Source organism: Gavialis gangeticus, unplaced genomic scaffold (assembly GCF_001723915.1).
Source record: "Gavialis gangeticus isolate Ggan-Ray unplaced genomic scaffold, GavGan_comp1, whole genome shotgun sequence".
Taxonomy (NCBI): domain Eukaryota; kingdom Metazoa; phylum Chordata; order Crocodylia; family Gavialidae; genus Gavialis; species Gavialis gangeticus.
Window position 1 is genome coordinate 29,480,502 of NW_017728998.1, and position 12,425 is coordinate 29,492,926.

At 42.5% G+C, this 12,425-nt stretch overlaps 1 protein-coding gene and 1 long non-coding RNA gene across 2 annotated transcripts in view; one reads left to right on the forward strand and one right to left on the reverse strand.

The window, feature by feature from the left end:
• Nucleotides 1-6,904, reverse strand: part of LOC109289581 — a 14,254-nt gene extending 7,350 nt beyond the window's left edge. The window contains exons 1-3 of the long non-coding RNA XR_002095413.1: nucleotides 6,895-6,904; nucleotides 4,026-4,031; nucleotides 3,157-3,163 (exon numbers count right to left, since the gene is read on the reverse strand). This is a non-coding gene — a long non-coding RNA (uncharacterized LOC109289581). The remainder of the gene's footprint in view (nucleotides 1-3,156; nucleotides 3,164-4,025; nucleotides 4,032-6,894) is intronic.
• The window catches only part of LONP2 (lon peptidase 2, peroxisomal), a 109,180-nt gene that overhangs the window by 73,057 nt on the left and 23,698 nt on the right, over nucleotides 1-12,425 (forward strand). The gene's annotated exons all lie outside the window — the stretch shown is intronic.

Genomic DNA, 12,425 nt, shown 5'->3' on the forward strand with positions numbered 1-12,425 from the left:
GCATCATGTTTGCAAACCTAATGGTGGTAACATTGTATAATACCAGAGGTCAGGCTTGAAAGGCAAGATACTCAGGGTGCTGCAGTATCTTGGTTGAGAATCAGTGCCCTAGAACATGTATTGTAGTAAGTGATCGTACCTTGTTAGGGTGTTAGATCAGAAGATATAATTCTTTCCTCTCAGACTTAATTATATATAGGGACCTACCAAATTTGTGATTGCATGATTTTCATGGAAACCATGAATTTGGGTAGGCTCCAGAAAAAATGGCAGGCTCTGCAATTTTGGTGGGCATACTAGAAAAGAAAGGACCTCACTGAATGTAAAATGTTGGCTCCATCTGGGGAGCCAGCAGTTTTCACAGCCATTGTGGCCTGCTTACACAGCTAGCAAGATGGCTATTGCCCCTGCGCCTCACAGCTGTTTGGCTGCGAGGGCTGTCTGTTAGCTGGTCCCACCTCTCTCCAGGTGGAGGGGTGAGGCCTCATGATTGACAGCCCTCGCAGACACTCAGTGGCAAGGAGCGGGGCCACCAGGTCCCCTCAACCAATCAGAGGTGTGGGGATGCCTGTCACAGCCCGCGAAAATGGCAGCTGGCCCTGGGACCTGCCAACAGAATCAGCTGGCTGCCTCCTCAAGTTAGGTAGTGCCCTGTTTATATATGCACTCACTTGAATTAAGTTGTTATTTAGATAATCTTTCACACAAGTTATTGTGTTCATTTTAATGAAAAGATTGAGCTGAGCATTGGCTTTGGTTCCAGTTTTAATAGAGTTTCTTCTTTACAGTTCCATTATGTGTCATGGGCTGCCAGGTCTTAGCTAATTCTCAATGGCACTGTTGTATGGTCACGTGCTGGAATATGAGAATGCTTATGGACATTGAAAGGTGTTAGGGTTTTTGTATGCTTCTCCAAGCAGGCTCCATAATTGTGAAGAATTTAGAGGGTTGTTCCTATGAATAATGAATTCAGATAGTGTCCTAAGAAATGATCATTCATTAATAGTTTGCGTTTGATTTTAATTGTTTGGAGGAAGAGCTGGAAATCTAGCGATAATTACTTCTCATAGGCTTACATTTGGGATGGAAATTTCCTTCCTTTGCTCTGTAAGTACTAGGACTTTTTGTTGTTGTTCAGACCTTAAGTACCAGGCCATACTGAGCTCCCTAGATCTTCAGTAACTCTTTAGAACTTGCTGCATTCAGGCAGAGTCTACATGTGCATGTAATCATGATACATTACCCTGGTGTGAAATGGTACTGTCACTGCGTTTGTGACTTTATTCTGCAGCTAATTAGTCTGCTCTGCAGTTAAGCACATATGTAGATGTAGCCACTGAATGAGTCAGTACTTCCTCCCCCTGTAAGCAGAAGATGATGATTTATTGTTCCTTGTGACCCAGACCACTGTAAACGTGTTAACAATCAGTTTTAATACACCTTTGTGAAAAGTTATTGCTGTACTAAAATGCATAGAAGTTCAGGGCAATTAACTTATTGCTGCAGCAATAAGTTATTGCTGTTTGTGAACAGAAGACACATTTTTAATATGGTTTAACTCCCTTAACCATCCTTTCTTTTATTTGGTATGGAAAAGTTCATTCAGTCCAATTAAACATTGATAGTTTAAGAGTTTGTTGCATAAAATAACATAAAATAGGGGCTAGCAGGTTCAGTAGATTAAAGAACTAGTCTTTCATGTCTTAAATGATTCTCCAGAGGTCAGAAGAGAAATGTGGGTAGGTATTTTTTACCAAAGCCCTGTTAGATCTGTATAAATGGTAAAGCTATAATATGATGGGTTAATAGTCTTGCTTATAGAAAAACTCTGGCTTCTGTGTCATTCTGCTCTGAGTGACAGCCACAGGCTTTTCCCCGTACATTGATGTTTTTCAGGATTCTAACAACATGAGCCCTTCCCTTCAAGTGCAGCGAAATCTTCTGAGTAAATTTGTTCTTTGCATTCTTTAGAGCTGGGGTTTTCAACCTTTTTTTAATGTGTACCCGGCGGCCCCCTTTTTTAGTAAGTGTACCCCTGCGTTTTTGTTTTTGGCCAACCTAATCTACTGTTGGGTTTTTTTTTTCTGATAAGAGAACCTTGCAAGCCTATAACAGTAATGCTGTGCTGGGGTGATATTTTTTTTCCTAAGCTTTATTTGGGATCAAGCCTTTTTGCTTATTTCATCCCAAATATAAAATCTGGTCAATCAAGGTGGTGAGCTGCCAGCAACTGTAGAGAAGAAACCATTCTGTAGCAAATGCAAACCTTAACAATCAAGGAGGGAGGGAAGAGAACGCTGTTTTATAGTTGTAATTTAAGTCTAAGTGACTCAATGTGCCTGAACTTTTACCTCATTTCTAGGCTTTTTCTCTCCTTCGTTTTCCATTGGCAGTAATGATGTTGTTATAGCTATTGCCAGCTGTAGGCATTGTGCCACATTCTCTCAAAATAAACAAACATGGGATACCAGCCCCTGCAAAACTTTCTTTGAGTCTCTGGCTTCTCCCTCATTTTGTGTTTTAAAGTTGTTTTGTATCATTGTTTTGCATCAACTTGTGATAACTGTGAGGGGGGTGAGGGAGAGAGGTTGAGTTTCTGTGCAGCAAGATGGGATGATGAAACTGGAAACAAGCATCCTGTCTCCATGTAGAATTCCCTCTTTCCAGTTGGGCTGTAGTAGAAAACTTATTAAAAAGTGCCAGACCTTTAGGATGTATTCTGTTCCATGTGGCTTTTTTGTCACCTTTCATTTTTACCACGTACTTACATTCCTTAAAGAACATATAAGGGTGTACTATACACACAATAGTAAGCTTTTGTTATAGCACTTGTCCTCATGCTATTTCAGGCTATTACAGATGTCAGTATGTTATCCCCATTTACAGGCGAGTACGTAAGGCACAGAAAAAATGAGATAAATTTGCCTAGGATCACCTAGCAAACCAGTAAGCGGAGCTGGAAATGGCACCCAGGTCCTCAGACTCCCTACCATGGGTCCACAATTTGCCTCCAATAAAAATCAGTCCCTTGGGTCAGGAGCCCTGTCATCCAGCCCCCTAAGTCTGAGCTGACTTCTCCTGTCAATTAATCTGCTTAAAAATATTGACCTATGCTCTCAAAAATGCCTGTCAAGCCAGGTGATACTCAAAACACACTGGATAGCTCTTTGGCTTTTCTTGGCTCAACAAGAGCTAAATTATCAGTATTTCCTTTCTATATGGTGATCTTCTGTTATAGTGATGAGTTAAAGCATAAGTCTGTGACGGAATATTTTATTCCATTGTAATAATGTAATTCTTGCAGACCAAACACTGAATTTTTGTAGCAAAAAATTGTATGTTAATTATTTATCTGTATAATCTTAGGGTTCTGACACAGGAAGCCAGTATGTGTACAATTTTGTCCACAGAATTATTTATAATATATTTTTCTTGGTCATGAATGTTAAAATCTTCCTTCCTGTTGTGATACAGTATGCAAAATATAGTTGTGAAAAGTTTAAAAAAAAAAAAACATTAAATATTGATAATTAGTCAGTGTCAGATAATTAATCATTGTCACCCTGGGAATGACAGATTGACCAAGTTGTATTACCCCTTAAAATTAGATCAAGTATCTGTTCCTGCAGTGTCCTGTTGTTAGGGTCTCTTTACATTAAAAAATTGCCACATGATTTTTTTAATATGCTTTAAAGTACTATTTTAATAGTTGAGTGAAGGAATAAAGTTTCAGTGTATTTTCATAAGGCTTCTAATGAAACAGTTAAATATACTTTAATAGTAGAATTCTTTGTATTATAAAGTGAATTATTTACTATTAAAATAGAGAACAAGAAGGAGCTGTGTTAGAAAGTTCAAGTAATCTGGTGAGGGAGTTATTTACTATGTTAAAACTAGTGCTGGTCTTGCAACTCTTGCCAGCTAGAAAAGTAATTGCAAGCTAAGTGCTTCAAAACGGGGTGAAACTCTAGTATTTTTGGTTGACACACAATTTGGAGCAGGCCCAAAAGTATTGAGCTGTGAACAGTTGTCTCTGTGTTTGTGAGGTCTAAACTGGCAGCAGCCAAACACTGTGTAATGAAAGGGAGTCTAGAAGGCAGGTGGAGCTTACAGTTAATCTTTGCAAGTGTTGACATTTATAAAATAGGACTTTTATACCCTTATAATATTTATACAGATAATATATGTATACCCAACTGTATTTTCTTAGTACATGTCATTAATTTTAAAATAAATATATATTAGTAGTATATGTTTTAGGTTTCCCTTACTCAGGCAGTGCACATGCAATAATATATAATGCATGGAATTGCATTTCATTAGTTAAACTCAAAGTCTTGGGAACAGACATTACACATAAACTGGTTTAAGTGATTGGAAACCAGTTTAAGCCTGTAACAGAACAGAAGTTCAGAGCACATAAACCTGTTTCAAAACTGATTTAGGTTAAACCAGTCTATCAAACTTCTGTCCTAGATGCCCTCCAGGCTCAAGTCAACTCACAGTCCCTCTTTGCATCTCCCCGCCCCACCTGGCAGTGTGGGCAGGCTAGCCTTGGCCCAAGCTGTCCACTTCAGCTGAGCAGGGCTGGGCTCGGCGTGCCTCCAAGCCATCACAGAGCTGAGGCAGCAAAGCCTCTGTTCTGCAGCCCTGCTCCTGCCTGTGCCTGTCAGCCCAGTGGGGAGAGGAACAGAGCCTGCCTCCCCCTGGCCCTGAGCCCTGTTGTGCTAGAGTTTCCCTCGCTGGGCCCACATGAGTCATGCAGATGGGAGAGGTGGGGAGGTTCCCTTGGCCCCAAATCCCCATACCAAAACCCCAGCGGGGGTTCCCCTGGCCCTGGTAGGGTCCCCTGAGCCCTGCTATTAGTGCAGAGGGGGAATTCTCCCCTGCAGCCCAGGGCCAAGCTGGTGCCAGATTGTGCAAACAGATGGGATGGGATGGGATGGGGAATTCTCTCTCTGCACCAGTGGCAGGGTTCAGGGAACCCTACCCCGGGAGGGGGAACCCCTGCTGAGGTGTGGGGACCCCACCACACAGGCTGAGGCCCTGTGCCAGCTGGGACCCAAGCTGGACGGACTGCTGCTTCCCCCCTCCCCCCCACTGGCAGCCAGTCACGGATGGGCCCCATTTGGCTGCATTCAGGTGTAGTTGGCAGCGGCCGGCAGGCTGGGAGTTGTGCTCTAGCGCCCTCCAGCTTCCAGCCTGGCCCACTGAAAGCATCTGGCTGCCTTTCCAGATTCAGAAGTGAACGTTAGTTCACTTTATCTGTTCAGTCTGTGAAGCTTAGAGAAACCTGCAAAGATTTAATTGATTCAGCCTCAGGCTTTTTGACTGTACATACTTAGCATGAAAATGGAGGATACTCATAGAGCTGGTGGAAGGGGATGCTGCCTAACTAAATGTAGAGCTTTCTAGAAAGGTATGGGTGGAATACTTGGTATTGTCTCCTCACTCCTACAGCCACTCAGCTTTATGACCAAGCTAGAGAGAGGGAGAGTTGTGATTGAAATGAAATAAAGGTCAGCAGCAGCAAGCAGTCATTTTCCAAGCATCTCCTTGGAAAAAGCATCTAGCTACTGTTTAAAGGCACTCTTGCATTCATATAGTATCTCTTTACACAGAAGGAACTGTTACCCTTCTCTGGCACGTAAGAATCACACCACCAAGTGTTGGATGCATCTGCTGTAAGACACGGTGCAGTAAGTGCTTACAATTGCATTGCAGTACTCTGCAAGAGTTTAGGCTGGAGGTGGACATTGTCTCATCTGATTCAAACTAGAAGGAAACCATTATGCAGGTAGAATGTAATGACCAAAACTAATTGACAGAAGGCTATTTTATGTCTGTGCTATGAAAGGAAGACTTCAAATCTAGCTGTTGCCTCATGCCATTGTAACACAGCTGCTGTCTGTACGCCAGGGCATACTATTATGAGATTTAGTTTAGGTGATCAACTTCATCTTAGTTTGTGGTTTTTGACCTGGTAATAAAGGATTTGAGTCCCAAGTAGTAAACAGGGTTGTTTTGCTAGTGTAGATGGTGCCTTAGAATACTTGATACAACAAGGGTTGGCAACATTTTTGGGCAGAATGCCAAAAACACCTTGACTTGTAAGACATTGGCATACCAAAGGCAGATGGCGGAGGAACCACGAGGAGTCTGATCCTTGTTGTGGCAGCACAGTCCCAGCCCCTTCCCCACCATCCACCCTGAGGTGTACGTGCCAAGCAAAATGCCTTCGCTTGTCATGTTCTGGCACCCGTGCTGGGGGTTGTCTACTCCTGTGATATAACAACCTTGCTGTTGCAGGAAGTACTTGGGGCCTCTGCTCTACATGGTATCCAAAAAAATGCTTCCAGCAGCCCAGGGCCTGCCTTAACGCTGTGCTGGGGAATTGGCTCATGCAGTCTGATGAGAGCAAATCCCAAGACACTATGGCTGCAGGCACTTGTGTGTTTTGAATGAAGTTGCACTGTGGTTAATGTACTTAACGAATCAGCAGAAATGTAATGTTTGGCCTGCTCCCCAAATCTCTTGGGGGCGGGGGGGCAGTTCTTCTATAGGCCAGAGAAGCCTAAATGCTGTCATTCATTGGTTGTTTACAAGCTGCTTTTCACTTAATGTGTTATCTGCTTTGTCAATGCTTTATTATATGACAAGCTCAGGCTGGTGTTTAAACCAAAAATATTCTTAGATGAAGTATATAGTAAAAATCTGCAATACGTTTATTTCGGGCTGAATTCTGCTCCAAGGCAGGGGGTTGCTTGCTGCCTGGCTCTGCGCTCTAGCACCCTCATGTCCCAGGCAGCCCCTGTCATCATTTATACTTGTGCTGCAGCACAGTTTAGTACTCTATTGTAAAACAGTACTGAGCCCAACAGTCCGTGACAATACTGTCTTATGGCAGGGTTAATTAATTTCCTGTACCCTAATATTAGTGCATGTATAGATGGTGATGCTTTACTGTGGAGCTAATTAGTCAACTCTACAGTAAAGCGCACATGCAGATGCACCCCTTATGTATTTTAGTTGATAACTTGTTTTTACAGAATCGGTTTTTAGAAGTATTGCACTTACTTGCATCACAAAGTAGTCCCTAAAGGTGTCAACTGAGGATAGGGCCCAGTGGTGCTCTGCAGGGATTATGCACACAAAGTGTGTTAATCCCTGCTCCAGAGAGCTCCCTGTTCAGGACTGGGGAAAAGGAAAAGAAACTGACTGAATTGTCTGAGGCCTTCCAGGAAATCAGTGCTAGAAACAGGAATTGAACTTGGATCCTCTGAATCCCAGTTCAGTGCCATCGATCTCAGTTGCACAATAGTCTTGGCTTGGAATGAAATGGAAGCCTTCGTTCTCTAGGATAGTCATTCCATGCACTTAGAATTCATCCTATTAAAGTAAAAGTTTGTTTTTTAATGGAAATAACAGACACCTTTCTTGACCATAATCAACAGTGCTTTTTATTTGTGCAGAATTCCAAGTTCAGTGGTTCTCAATGTTTTTGGACTTGAGACACCTCTCCACAATTGTTGTGACTTGAATGGCACCCAGTTAAAACAATTATGTTACAGTGCTCATCTCCTTGCAGAGGGACCAGGCAGTGGAGGTGGGGGATCACCCAGGCAGGGGCAAGCCAAAGCCTGCACTTATCTGCTTATCTCCTCACACCTAAGGATAGGCTTCAACAGATCACTTGGTACTCCAGGGTGCCACATCACTCTGGTTGAGAATCACTGGCCAAATGAATTGACCAAACATATTTTATGTACTAGGGTAACTGTTGACACTGACATTGTCCCTGACGTAAAGCATGTGCATGTGGAAGACTTGGGATAGCTCATTTTCCCAAAGCTAAATCTCTCTGGTTTTTCTAATATCACCACATACATTTCTCAAGAAGATAATTGAGTGGTTTTGGGAGAGACTAGTTGTATACATATAACTGTATAGATACCTAATGAATGCAACTGTCTTATCTGTATACAGTAGAATATTGCCTGTAAAATGGTCTCATGCTAAAGAATTATGAGACATACAAGTATTTAACTCAGGGGTTGGCAGGTCACTTAAAGAGTGTTGGTGACTTGTTGAAGGCCCTCCCCCCATGCAGAAGCCTGAGCCGACCCGCAGCTTTACCATGCATCAGCCCCCTCTTCTGGCTGGAGTCCACCTGTCTGCAGCTGTTGTGCCTCCTCCAGCCATGTCCATATCTGTCCAAACACACCTAGCTGCTTCCAGGACAGGGCTGTGGGCACAGGCGGGCAGGGCACGCTATAGTTGTGGGCTGTGACTAGCATGGAAACCTGAACCCACTGCAGCTCTAGCACACCTTGCCCTCCTGTGCCCAGAGCCCTGACCTGGAAGCTGCCGGCTGTGTCCAGACTTGGGGTGGGGCATGCTACAGCTTTGGGCAGGTTCGTGCTTCCGCTTCCATGCAGGTGGCAGCCCTGGTCGGAGCCAGAGCTGGAGCCACTGCCCTCCTGCAGGCTGGATCCATTCACTTGATGAGCCAGATGTAGCCCGTGGCCCATATTTTGCCCACCCCTGATTTTAACTACTTTCCCACCAAATTCCCTATATTTTGAAAAAGAAAATGAACCACTGGTTTCTTTCAGCTTTTCACTACCATGTAGAAATCAGTTTTGTAAATTTACTAGTTAACGTAGAAAAGTGTGGGTGTATACTAAGTCTGTAGTCTGTTGTGCTCTGTGGCTTTTGTGGGTAATATTGTAAATTACTAAAGGAGAAGGGAATGTGCCATTTTCTTCTTGCATGTAAGCCTGAAACCTCCTTTATGCTGACGTTTTCTTTGTTGCCCATCTTTTGTAACATTGCACTAAAGCAGTGCCTTGTGCTAATGAAAACTGGAGAACAATTTTTAAATTATATTTATGTTTTCTGTCTTGTTTTTGTCCAGTGGACATAAACAAAAATCCATTTCTAAAACAATCTGGTTGAGCCATACTCAGTCCTAACTTGTTGTTTTACTAGAACATGATATGATATTGTTTTAGAATGAGCAAGCTATACACAGCTTCCACTTTCATTGTGCTTCAAGAAAAAAGCTGCAGTCTTGAAAACTGAACTCTGATTTGTCTTAGTTTTCTGGAATTGTTTAATATACGTTTAATATACACAATATACGTAAACTATACGTTCTAGTCTTTCTGCCATGGTTTTAAGTGAATTTCTGGACGTTTAAACTGAATTATTTGCATGTAGTTCAGCCAAAGTTTGATGAAAGGAAGAATATGTCATGTAATAGGAGAATTTCTTAAGAATCTTAAGCAAAATCTCTGCCTTTCTTGTTTGGCTTTGAAGAATCTAAAATGGGTTGACTTCTTTAACTTGTGTTAAATTACTCTTTACATTTTATTTCTGAAGTAAGTAATGCTGTAATAGCAATACAGAAGTGTAGCCTCAGCACAGTCTGAAGCTTTTATTGTAGCTTTTGCCCTTTTATTGCATAGGTCCTTTTTATATAAAGCCTTTTATTTAATTCCCTCAATTCCTCACTCTGCCCAATACACAGCCAAAATTCACAATTCTAGAAATGTTGACCATATGTTACCTTATTCTCTTGAATAAGCTATTAAAATGCAGTTGAACAAATATTTCTAGGCAGTTAAGTGGATTGTCATTTGACCTATGTTTATGATTTATAGCTGTGCCTTTTTGTGTGGGTGCTCATATGTTACTAACAAATGCAAATCTTATTTGGTGCTTTGGGGATTCTTCATTTTCAGCACACACTTGTCATTGTTAAGAGGATAAACTGAGACAATATCATTTAAGCAAAAATATTAGCATTGTTTGTAATTATGTTTTTGAATATCTAACATAAATGTATAATCTCAGTTTAATAACAGAAGGTCAGAGTTGATCTTAATTGCATAGAAGATTAGGAAGTGTTGAGTTCATATGTCATTCTTGTAGATTATAAAATAGGACTTACTAAATAGGTTATTTAAACATAAAGAAGATTCTTTTTTTAGATAGGGCAGATGGCTTCAACAATTAACTAGTGATTTGTTTACAAGAAGACTCTCAGCCTCAGCTGTATGTAAAGAGCTAGGTGAAATAAAAGCAGGCAAAAATACACTTAGGGAAAATTATATATTTGCTTGTTTGGGGAGCATATCTCCTCTCATAAAATACCCTATCTTAGAACAAAAACAAGCTGCATTTAAACTCCCTTAATATTTGTCTCTCACTTCCTCATTACATATCTTCATCATTATTTATCTGCTTAAAAGCAGAGTATATGAAACTTAAGTATTACCTTTTACTATGATCCCCATCCAGACAGCTCAAGAAATGCATAGAGTATCTGCTCCTTTGTTCTGCCACTTAACATTTGTGTGGAGCCAACTCTGTGCTGCTTGTGTACAAAGCGTCAGCAGTTAGAAAACGATAAACTTAGGCCTGTTTTTCCTCCCTCACCATGAGCTGTTCATATATAGCTTTGATTAATATTTGAAGAAGTGATATGAGTGCACTAATGTTGGAAGAGCAGTAGGTCCCTTACTACAACAATAAAAACCCCACCCATTTGAATGGGAGAGGGTAGATATTTCAGAGCAAAGGGATCTACATAAAGAATTCTACTATCAAACCAGCAACAGCTACTAGTTTGCTTGGATTGTAAGGTAGGCTTTGAAACTCCTTATACTACCTGCTAATACACATATTCTTAAATAAATTCTTAGTCTGTGAGATCTTATGCGGAAGAAAGCTATTGTCAGTATATATACATGCACAGTGCCTAGCACGATGTCAGCCCAAGGGCATGAAGGCACTGCCACAAACACATACATAATGTTCAGCCACAGTGCCATGGAAACGCCTAGATATTTCTAGCATTTCTTTTTTCTAATAAATGTTCTATTAAACCATGGCCCAGGGCTCTAAGGAGAATTGTAATGAGTCTTGAATATCTGGACCAAACTCGATAGGGAATTGTCATTTTACTTCTATTTTCTGCATACAGTCACTTCTGTGTGCAAGTGTCTGTGGGGGCCTGAGCACAAGTAATGGCACTTACTATATTTAAATTCTTTGGCTTATTCATCCAGGCAGCTCAGTGCAAATAATAATGTATGCACAAATAGAGCAATCTCTGGGTAGGTCCACCTGACACAAATGTAGTGTGGTGCTAAGGTATCGGAGTTAACTGAGCAAGCCAGTTTGGGTTCCAGCAACAGTTTTAGCTGCATGAGTGCAGTACCTTGCCTCAATTGATATACCACATTCAGTGCAAGTTCATCCATAGCTGGATTCTGTGCTGTGCTGTGTAGATGTAGCCCAATGCTATTGTGGTACCTGTTACAGTAGTGGTTGAACAGGTCATGCTATGTTAAGCTTCACAACATCTCAAAGAAATAGAGAAATATTATCTCTATTTTACATTTACAAAGAGGCAATAACGTATCCAATGTCACATAAAAAGTCTAAATGAAGACAGGAATTGCACCTTATTCTCATGAATCTAAGTTTAGGGTTCTAAGCTTGAGCAGTCCTTTTTTCTTGGTTCCTCAAGTATTTGTTTATAAGTGTTTTGATTGGGGGCAGCTTGGAGAGAGAAGGAACATCCAACAAAGGTATAATAGAATTGAGATTGATGACAAGGTAAGACAAGTGAACCAAGTCAGTATCTTGCTGCAATGATTTGATTAGAGGTGCACTGGTACATCAGTCCCATATTGGATCAGCACCTATATAAGGAAAATTGACTGTATCAGCAATTGGCTTTTTTGGCTGATGTGGCTGATAATGCCACTGATAAAAATGTCCTGTGCATGTGCAGCCGCAGTGCAGCATGGCACGCAGGTGGACAGGAGCACAGCTCCTCAGTGTGGAGAGCAGCCGGGTCTGGCTGCTAGGTCTGTTGTGAGGAAAAGGGCATGGGCGGGGGTCAGATCAAGGCCCCAGCAGTGAGGGAGGGAATGGGGCTGGGGCAGATGCTGCATAGCTCAGCCGGGGTATGGGACAGAGGGTGTGGGGAGGGGGTGGCAGCTCCTGCCACTGCATGAACCCCGGGAGGGCATTGGGGGTGTATGCCCCTGGATCTGTACGTGGGGCAAGGGCAGGCTGCCACTGCAGGATGGGGCCAGAGTGGCACCAGGCTCTTCCCAGTGTAGGGGGCAGGTCCAGGCTGCGCTCGGGGTGGGCAGCAGCGACACTGGGAGGGGGGGTTATGGGGAGCCTACAGCAAATTTTGGGGCAGCTGTAGCCCCTCCCGTAGCCCCTTCGCAGTGTCGCTGCCACCCACTCCAAGCGCAGCCCTGCCCAACCCCCAGCCGGGAAGGGCTCAGCACCGCCCCAGCCTTGCCCCACATGCAGATCTGGGGGCATGTGCCCCTCATGCCCTCCCGGGGTGCGTGCAAGGGTGGGATCTGCTCCTCCACCCCCTCCCGACAAGCCAT